Genomic DNA, 9,915 nt, shown 5'->3' on the forward strand with positions numbered 1-9,915 from the left:
TGGTGTTGAGTGCACAACCACCAGGCAGCCAGTCACAAAGCTGACAGCATGACAGGACATGCTCCACTACCTACGTGTGTCGATAGATGGGGTTAGAATATCATGTTTCGAAGGATCTCTTAACCCACTTTACTTTGATCTCTACTTTACGTTACCAGTTCTTGATACTCAACTAACTGGTCGACAGTCACGGATTGGTAGTTTCTCCCCACCTGTATGTTTTAACCTCCTCTGTGCTACTCTAAATTAACGCTGTGTGTCTGACAGCCTGTTCGGGATGGATTCATCACACTCCTGTTAGGATGTTTAGAGCCACAGTATAACCTTTTTCTTTATTGTGTGTCATTTCTGGCCAATCCTGTATGAGGAAATAAGATTAAATCAAATAATACATCATATGAAATCACATACAAATGGCGTTCTTTATGTTACTAACTTCACAGATGACCAGATAAACCCATCTTTAATACTTTAACATTTGACTAGCATCAGATATTTATACTAGAAATGTCCACCAAAGCATTTCTTTTTAGCCAAAAAGTTTTTATATGGGTTTTGTTCTTTTAAATCTATTTGGACCTTACTATAAAAGCGAGACAGCAGTTTGTAAATATCATGTTGAAAGTATTTTTCTTATCTTCTGTTGCTGTTTATATTTGATCAGAAATAACGGTCTTTGGTTCAGAAAGGGATGTTCGGACAGTGATAAAGGTCATTTAGATTCCAGGCAGGTCTTTCTTTTATTCAACAGGAGGCAACGGTGACGCCTTTCGCGGCATCTGCTGTGACATTTTAAACATGATATTTCCTCTGCTCTCAGCCTCCGACAACCCAGATTTAAATCCCACGTCAGCTTTTATTGTCTCGCCCATCGCGAACACTTAACGTGGTTCCAAACGCTCCTCGCGGAGGCTCTGAGGGAAATGTGAAACCTAAAAACGGAGGCACCGCAAAAGCACCAACGCAACCAGGGATTTAGATTCAGCGAAAGAAGCCTGAATGTTTCTAAAACACAGTCGGCGAAACGAGAGGCGCCGTTTTCGATTGCTGGTCAGGAAAAAGGTCAAAGGGCAAGTGGTCAGTCAGCGGTCTATAAAAGAAAATGGGGTGGATTGAAAATAGGCTGTTATTCACATCAAATGTGGAGAATACTCTATTTTAATTGCTTTACACATTGGACGTGTTTATCTGCCATGACACACAAATACCTGTTTATTTATGACTATAAATAACACTGTCTGCCAGTCAATGGCCAGAATCCCCAAAGTCTGCACCTTTATTTAATGTGTGTGTACTTCAATAACCGACGTATGCCGCCTCACGCACAAACAGGATTCCAACTTTTTTCCCTCTCAACATTCTCCGCCGCAGCTTCCATAAGCAGTTTGCATTGTGTTCCTTCCTTCCTGAACATATATTGAACCGTGGTTGTTCTCAGCGCAGGGTCGTTATGTCCACATCCATTTTTCATTTGCATATAGAGAGTCTCCCAAAAAAGCACGCTCTCCCCAATTTGCTACTCTCCTGATGTAAACACAACACACTAGAAACTGAATTATTTCTGACCTCCTCTTTGGTTTTCCCTGTTTCTGTCTTCTAAAAATGGGACACACGGCGTATAGACAGCGCTCGGAATTTTCGCGCTCCCACAGGACAAGGTGAGCGGGAATTACCCACAGGACCTTGCAGGAATCCTTCAGGATGACACCGATGGCCTATGCAGCTCCAATAAGTGTGTGTTTTCTATGTGTGTGTGTGTGTGTTGAACATGTCTGTCCTTTAAAGTGTAATACTGCATTAAAATCTGCTTCACAAAGCACATTTTAAAAGTCAGACTCGTCTTTTTAAACAAACCCAAACAGACACCCAGTTAGGCTGCAAGTCTGCAGGTCAGGGGTGCTCCTTAAAATACATAGCCTCTCTCTCTCTCTCTCTCTCTCTCTCGCTCCGGATCTCTACTGGGGGACACGTGAAGGTTGACCCATGTTTCTTCCATCCTCCACTCTGTCCACTGCAGGAACAGCAGGGTCGGGGTCACCGTGCTTTGACCCACAGATATTTGCTGTTTGAAAAAGATAAATGTGGATCGGCAACTGTTTAGTCTTTTTGTAATACAGCTCGTGCACCTGATAATCTTGCCGTCGCTGCTTTTAAGCATTAAAATGGGTAAAATCTCATTTTGCATTGTGACGGGGTCCTCGAGTCAAATCTGAAATGTAACGCGGCGCCGGGGACAAGGTGCCTTCAGGGTGCCGCACACGCGTGGAATTTATTACTTTTCTTCTATTTTTCTGAAAATTACTAGTTTCCCTTTCAAAAATCAAAAAGGTGCAAAGAGGAAAAAACAATGTATTATTAATCCTTATGAATTTGAAGCAGCAATCTAAACAAAACGGGAAATAATGATAACTAAACGCTAAATAATTTACCCGCGCGCTCCAAGAGACATGTGTGAGTATTTGGTTAGGTTTGTAGCCTTTAATCAATTCAATTTTTCGCTTGTAAAAGCAGATCATCTACTTGTGGCATCGACCCACTTATGCAGCATTTGAAGCATATACTGGTTTGTCTGCATTTTAATATTCTTCTGAGTACAGTCAACAGAATGCGACCAACTTCTTTTGTGGGGGGCAAAAATACTAATGTTTATAAAAACGTTGGTACAGTAAAACCCCATTTGATACAAAACACACTTTTAGGTCCCCCAAAGTTCCACACGACTGCACACCACCGTGAATCTGTTCACATTTTAACATCCTTAGCCACAATTTGGCTCAATTCTTTGCCATCATCAGACGCGCGGCTGCATTTCTTGGATGCTCAGGTGAAGCGGGGCGGAGCTGCGGTTGCACCGTTAGGTGGCGAGCAACTGCCGGTCAAGCTGGAGGACGAATCCTGTCGTGATCCGTGGGGCTCTGGAGGCAGTTTTGGAGGGATCCTGGTCCACCGGGAAGGGAGGCAGTGAAACAAGCAGATGATTCTGCTGAGCTCCTCGAAGACCTCCTCGTTCCCGCCGATGTCTGGAGTCCCAGAGGTGACCTTTGCAGCTGAGGCTGAGGAAGCTCCTCGGTGGCCGAGATGCAGGGGTGGATGAGATCTGCACCAAGGTCCTTCAGGCTCTGAATGTTGTAGGTCTGTCTTGGTTAACTGGACATCATGGACAGCAATTTGTCCATGGCAGACAAGATGGCGGTTCCCCTTCTTTAAGGAAGGGGAACGAAGGGTTTGGTTCCAAATACAGGGGGCTAACACCCCAAAGCCTCCTTTTTGAGATCTTTTCAGGAGCTTTGTAGACTTAAACTCAGTTCCTCAGCATCAAAGCAGATTAGAGGGTTGATGGACACCTCTCTGGTTCTAAACACACGTCCCACAGGGAGGAACTGCTGGGGAAGACCCAGGACATGCTGGAGGGCCTCGGGGGCAGGGACTGGGGTGTCCAACACTGGGAGGGCGTATGAAGTCAATCTCTGGAGGAAGGATGTTGCTTAAGCACATTTATTTGTCTGACATGAAGACGACATGACACGTCTTTAAGATGTTGGATGCTCACAGTTTGTGCTGTGAGTGTGCGAGCTAAACGTGTATGTTTTAAGCTTCTGCATAACCTGAGCTCTGTTTTGTTCCTGTCATGTTCTTATATGAAACAGAATGGGTGATGAAGAGAAAGAGCTGGGGTTGGGGGTGGGGGGGGGGGGCTGCTTCCTGTAATTGTTCTCCCTGAGGGGTGTTAAGTTGATCTGTTATGAAAAGCTACACAAGAACAGGTGCTAGCATCTTTGTGTTTTCCACAACCTCCACCCACCTCCCAACGGCCTCCACGCTGAGGAAGAGACAAAGCGCGCAATAATTACACGGAAGCGACACAATGCAGCGGCGCTTCTGCTGCGTAGAGGGCTGAGCTGTGGCTATCACTGTGGCAGATAAATTCAACGCACAATTATTCATCCGGGGACTCTGGCATGTAGATTAATGAGTTTGATAACCTAGCACTTTGCGCTGAGTGCTAGCGCAGCTTTGTCACCATACACCCCTTTTTTTTTTGTCTTTGTCTCTGTGCCTCATTAAGGAAGAAAGAGAATAGTAAGGTGGTGTTCATCAGTAGGTAGAGGTGTTTATATCCAGCGGTGCTCCTGTGGTTGTTGTTCAGTACATACTACTACACACCTTATTATCAGGTAATGTCACTTGAATAAAGGTCAATATGGAGGCAGACACGCATACAGGTGTAAACTCACATTTTCTGTGGTGCCATAGCAACATTCGTGCAGAGGTGTTTGTTTTGCAGTTGCAGCAGTGAGAATTATTCAGAGGAAAATAAGCCTCCTCTGTCTGAGAATCTCCATAGTCACCATCTACGGGTTGTCCCTGCCGAAGCACAACTCCGGGGAAGGGGGTTGGAATCAAGATTCAGTGATCTAAGTGGGTGAAGGGAGATGTTCAGGAGAGCTTTTGATAAAGGCAAGGAGGCGATATGCAAGCCATGCTGGTTTTAAAAGGAAACTGAATTAATAGCTGCATGATGTGAAGGATCCCAGGATGGTCATAAGGGATGAAGAGCAAACTTTAGTGGACAGAGAGGTGAAATGACAAAAATAAGACTGGGTGCCTACATGCGTGCATGTGTGTGCGTGTGTGTGAGAGAGAGGTAGAGAGAGACAGACTCGGTGTCTTTGAAGGTATTTTTAAAGCAGCCAGGTTAAATCTGATTAGTTTTTGTTTTCCTTCTATTCTTTTTACTCTTCAGTTTAACCCGTGATGACTAAAATGTGGATAAACTATCCTCATAAACCCTTTGGTTGGTTATCTGAACAATAGATTTCCTCTCATTGGCCTGGACCAAGGTTTAGGTTTACATGGATGCCATATCGAACTATTCATTCAATCTGAATAAAGTGAATTATCAATAAGAGAAGTAGTCCACGTGAGGTTGTTGGTTCCAGACAAACCCAACCTAAACCTCTCTGATCTGACCTTCGTAACATTCTGAGAGACTCTATTTGTCCCACAAACACATCAGACAACAGTGGACAAATAACAAGATAATTGTAATAAAAGCTGGCCAAGCATAAAGTAACCAGGTGTTAATGGACGAGATTATTTCCTTATGAGGGCGGCATTTGTGCCACCTGAATCAACATGCGTGCACACATTGGCAACCCCACACGGACGCACAGCTCCTGTCAAAGACGCCATTTAAAGCGGTAAAGTGCAGTATGGTCAGAGTGGCAGGACGACATCCCGAATAAAATGGAGTGGTATTAATATTAATACCAGTAAAGTGCCTTTATAATCATACAGTGGTCTGTCAGCTGGGCCGAGTGGGGCTGCTGCCATGTAACACACAAGCAGCAAAGTGTCGCTGACTGAGAGCCTCACGCACATAAACGGTGCCTCCACACAGACAGCATCAGCACACAGTCGCAGCAATGTAAACACGGGTTCATGTGGGGGTTAACACCCCAGCAGCAGCGAGGTCATCCACATTTGCCTTTGTTTGTTTGTTGGATTCCTTGGAATGGGAATTTTATGTGTTGCACGTGTGTGTCGGGGAGGACGTTTGAACAGATTCACAGACACGTGGGGGCAGCAGCAGAGTCACAAACAGAGACGCCGTCATCAAGCTACCTTCAAAATGACATTTTAACACAAATACACAACATCGGAAACGGCGTGCAACATATGAACAACTCGTGGCACATTTACTATGCACACACATTAGACAGAAGGGAACAGGAACAGGAACAGGAAGTGTGTCAGGTCTTCCTAAGACTACGATAGTTGTGGGGGGAAAATACAATATCTATAGAAAGTTTGAGATAAAAATCAGCATCACACAACTGAGAAATTCCAAAGAATTCTGGGAATAGTAACAACCAGAGAGTTTAATCAGAGCCGGTGCAGTAGAACGTGCACTGCTGCTGCACTATTATTGTTACAGCACTCATCAAGCAGACTGCATGGATACCAACCATGATCACCTGTGGGAGCCAGGTGCGCCCCTGGTTCTGCTACCATTTCCGGTTTGAAATTTGGGAGAAGCTTTGGGGAGAAGCTTTTCAAGGTGTCGATTCTGCTGCACCACAAGTTCCTCCTGCTGGATAAAAGCGAGTCACTCAAGAGGCCTCAAAGAGCAGGTGAACATCAGCTGTGATGCGTCTCTAAATGTCTCCTCGGGAGGCTGTAAATATTCTATTAGCCTGCCTGTCACTGACCAGAAGTGAGAAATCATAATGAAGCATGAAGGAAAGATCATTCTCTATTCATATGACAACATTAACCTCTTTCACAAGCACACTCAAATATTTATTAGAACTGAAAAATCATTCAATAGCGTTGGTGCTAATGTAAAACGGAGCTAAAAAGGATGGCTAAAAGGAAGCGCAGGACAAGAACGCTTCCTAATAATAATAATATTATCTAGACTGGACGTGGTGGAAGCATTCTGGTTGGCTGTTTTTTATTGCTTCTTATTAAATCCTGGCAAAACAATTATAAATCTTGTGTTTTTAGCTGGTTTTACAAGTAACACAACTGAATTAAAGGAGCCCCCTGGGCTTTCCAGCTTTGCTAGCGGTTAAAACCTGGACATTATGATGCTTAAACTATCAGATGAAACCTGTAATCAGATTCATACGTTTCCTTCCTTTCTCGAGGTCGTTTCTCTCACGATGAGAGATGCTCCACGGGAAGCGGAATCAATAAATAAAGCAGGAATGGAACCTGTAGTGATGCCGGAATGTGGGAATCATCGGAACCTGTGGACGGGGGTGGTGCTGTGAGGCTGCTCTTCCTGTGGGCCCACCGGTGCCCCGACTGATCTTTACCTTAAAGTACAACCTGACAACTATGGGTCAAGGTCAAGGTCACCCTTATATAGAGTGTAGTACAGACAACCTGATCAAAGTGCTTTACATCAGATAAATAATACAAGAATGATTATCACCCAGATAGGAAGATGTCAGCTAAATGGGCTCTTTTGAAGCTTGGAGGCACTTTAGGAAGTGAATCCGAAGGTTCCTCATTCCAGACGAGGCACTTTGCACTCACATGTAACCACACTAATAAATCTGCTGCATTTTCAAGGGTTCCCACAAACTTTGGGTGGGAGCATTAAAAGAGGAGCAAAGCACCATTGTTTCTACAGCCAGGAGACACACACAGACTTAATAACATAGTAATAATGTAATAACTTTTGGGTGTATACATAAAGAGAAGGGACGGTTCTTTTTTAATTCTATACATTTATGAAATAGAACACAGTAACGGAGAGAGTGACCTTTAGTCTGTAACCAGAACTTGTGGACAAAGACGCTTCCCCCGGTTTGAAAAATGAAATCTCGACATGACTGGCCTGAGTGTTGGTGCAAAGACAGCTGGAGGGCTCAGGGGGCCTCTATGATCTGATATCTTTTAATTAATGATAGCCCATTCAGCCACTTGAAGAAAGAAAATAAAGAGGGAAGAGAGGGAAAGACCTAAGTTTGGACAGTTCTAATTAATGTGCATGGAAGCAAAAAAGAGCAAAAAGAAGTGAAGCCGTCTTCTTCTGAAGGATTCATTAAACCCACCAGTCCATCGTAAAGACATCAAACACTCCTCTTCCTCCTCTTCGCCACTGTTTTTTACTCAAACTTGGACCTTTTTTTTAATCCCAGACTGATTGGAGAGAATGGAAAAGGTGGAGTTGGGAAGAGAAAAGGAAAGGATGGAGATAGTGAAAGTGGCTGAGGACCGGAGAAAATTTCAAGGAGAAAAGAGGGAGAGGTGGAGGAGGAGGTGTGGTGGTGAGAGACGGAGCCCAGAGATGCCACTTCACAACAGGGGGAGATGAATGACTTTTTACCTCTGGACACTGGGCCTTAATGAAACCTCCAGAGGCCAAACAATGGCGTCTACAACCAACACACACTCACACACACACACACACACGGATGGAGGGGAAGCGTGCACGGAAAACTGCACAAGATGCAAAAAAACATAACTGGAACTCCAACACAGCTCAAGAACACACACACGCACACACACACACACACACACACACGTAGAGTCTGATTCAAAACTGTGTGTGGAAAAAGGATTTTGGCAAGATTCTTTCAGCATCTTTATTTTTTTATTTTAAATGTAGAAATGTACTGTTTGGCTATTAGTGACAAATCTGCCACTAATGAGGTTATTTTACTCCTGAATAGAGATGATTTAGGACATTTCACTCTGTCATTTACTTCACAAAGCTTGTTAATTGTTCAGGTGTAATTAATGATCTGCTGCACTCCTGACACCAGGAACGGAGGCCTTGATCAAGAACTAATTAATTTCCTCTGATTTCTGAATAAGCCCGTCTTCCCGAGGAAGGCGAGGACGTCGTTTTTTATCATTTCATCTAAAATGGTGCTGGGCGGCGTGAGGAGAGACTATCTTCTCAGTCACTTCCGTCTGGGAGCGACGGGAAGGCTGTCAGCTGGGAAAACATGTTTGAAACATTGAAAATTGGTTTAAAAGGAGAAAACAGAGCCGTCTGGATTCAAATCTACCTTTAATGGGCTGTTAAAGGGATACAACTCTTTTAAATTCTAATTTGTGGTTATTTGAGCCTGTTAAACAACCGTCCACTCCACTCAGATGTTTGTCTGCTGACAGGACTTGTCCATTCGTGCCAGGAGAGGTCCAGAGCGTCCCGCTCCTGACGTGTCCTCTGCAGCTTCGGGGACGTTGACCTTTGTCTCTTTTAGAGCAGGCAGTTATGAAGTTTTGAGAGTGTCGTGATTGATTCCTTCCAACTTCCTTTGGCTTTCCCGGACTACATTTACAGAGTCCATCACCTCAGGAGAGTGATTTATTGGCACTGCTGGTATTTCTGCCACCCCCCCCACCCCCCACCACCCAGTCTATCCATTCCTCCGTCTAATACCCTCAATTAATGCATCAAGGCAAGCTCTGGGTTATCGTCCCTCCTCTTCCCTCTCCTCCTGCACTCTGATGTCCCTCCATCCCTCTTCATCATTCTCAATTAAAGGGAGCAGCATGGGTAGCTCTTATCTGTTCTTATGAATATGCAGACCTCTCTTATCCGACTGCCAAAGCCATATAGGTAGAATGCTTTACGGGGCTCCCTGACCTGCATAGAGAATATTTTAGGGCTTTAGCCAGTTAGACATTAGAGCTTTTATTTTTGTGGGTTGTACCATTACAGTTGGTTTAAAGCTGAAAAGAGGCCTCCAGAGATCTGTTTTTGGTGTATATTTCTAACACACAAATAAAGATTTTACTGTAAAGGATCGAATTTCCAGTGTAATTCAGCTCTGAAATGTTGCTGCACACCTGGAGAGGAAATATTAGAGTATGCGTGAAATCTTAAGTATAAAGGATTCTGTGGACTCTTTCAAATGAAGCCCCCCCAAAAAAAAGATGAGCAGACAAGTTTAGTTTTAAGCGCAGTGATTTGATCTGCTGCCAGTTTTAAAGAGCTGGGGAAAAGAGAAGCCTTCACATAAAAAGCAGACCAAAACAGCGTCTTCACAGTCATTCTTTATTCCCCCTCTAATTTTGCACGTTAAAGGAAAGATTTAAAGTGTTAGATCATTAGTTTTGTCTTTTGTTCCAGCACATCAGTTGTCCTGCGTGAAATAGGAGTTTAAAAACGGACATTTTACGACAGAAAGCGAAGCTGCGGTGGACTTTTAACCGCGGCCAAGGGCGCCATCTATTGGACGTTACTGGTACTAGAACCACGCTTTCCGCGATTTTTTAAAAATGGTGAAGAGACTGTAGAAAAATGATAGAGAATATAAGTGGACAACGACAATTAAAATAATGGGAGAGAAAATTAACATCTGTGTTAATTAGGAAATCAAATTGTGTTAAAATGAACAGTATTTGCACATGTGCCCCATTCCCCGTGTAAGAGCAAAGGGAGCA

This window comes from Takifugu rubripes, chromosome 13 (genome assembly GCF_901000725.2).
Source record: "Takifugu rubripes chromosome 13, fTakRub1.2, whole genome shotgun sequence".
Lineage (NCBI taxonomy): Eukaryota > Metazoa > Chordata > Actinopteri > Tetraodontiformes > Tetraodontidae > Takifugu > Takifugu rubripes.